Source organism: Emiliania huxleyi (assembly GCF_000372725.1).
Source record: "Emiliania huxleyi CCMP1516 unplaced genomic scaffold EMIHUscaffold_1052, whole genome shotgun sequence".
In the NCBI taxonomy this organism is placed as follows: domain Eukaryota; phylum Haptophyta; order Isochrysidales; family Noelaerhabdaceae; genus Emiliania; species Emiliania huxleyi.
In genome coordinates, this window is record NW_005202098.1 from 4,063 (window position 1) to 5,184 (window position 1,122).

Below are 1,122 nucleotides of genomic sequence, written 5' to 3' on the forward strand. Positions count from 1 at the left end.
CTTAAAGGCGCTCGGCCGTAGTTGGCGGCGATCATCAGCGCGGTGCCGCCGATGCTGTTCTGCAGGTTGACCGCTGCGCCGTGCTGCAAAAGCAACTCGACCAGCCGCTCGTGGCCGTTGTGGGCGGCGCCCATCAGCAGCGTGAGGCCGCTCACGCCGTCTCTCTCGTGCGTCGCGTCGGCCCGCCCGCCGCCCTCGAGCCACGCCAGCACCGCCGCCTCCTCGCCTCGGTTAGCCGCTGCCACGACCTCGTCGGAGACTCTCCCCCCACCGCTCGGCGCCCGCTTCGCCGCAGCCGGCGACAGATTACCCGGCCGCACCCGCACGCTCTCGCCGCCGCCCTCGAGCGCCACAGCGTACCGCCCGCCCTCGAAGCTCCCCGCCACGCCCCGCTGCCCGTTCAGCTCGGGGCGGGAAGAGAGCCCGCCGAGCTCGACTCGCTGGCCGAGCAGCGGCGCGTCCACCGCTGCCGCTGCCGCGCCCGAGGGAGCGCCGCCCGCCCCTGCCCGGCCGTCTGCAGCCGCCGCCGCCTCAGCCAAGACCTTGACGCACTCGGCGTGGCCCTTCTCCTTGGCCAGCTGCAGCGCCGACTTGCCGTCAAAGGTAGGCGTCGTGTCTGCGCCCGCCCGCAGCAAGCGCCGCACGACGGCGAGCTGGTTGAAGACGGCGGCGAGCAGCAGCGCGGTGACGCCGATGCTGTCCTGCAGGTTGATCTTCGCCCCGTGCCGCAGCAGCAAATCGACCATCCGCTCCTGGCCGTGCATGGCGGCGCCCATCAGCAGCGTGAGGCCGCTCACACCGTCTCTCTCGTACGTCGCGTCGACCAGCCCCCCGCCCTCAAGCCACGCCTGCACCGCCTCCTCCTCGCCTCGGTTAGCCGCTGCCACGACCTCGTCGGAGACTCTCCCCCCACCGCTCGGCGCCTGCCCTGCTGCAGCCGGCGACAGATTACCCGGCCGCACCCGCACGCTCTCGCCGCCGCCCTCGAGCGCCACAGCGTACCGCCCGCCCTCGAAGCTCCCCGCCACGCCCCGCTGCCCGTTCAGCTCGGGGCGGGAAGAGAGCCCGCCGAGCTCGACTCGCTGGCCGAGCAGCGGCGCGTCCACCGCTGCCGCTGCCGCG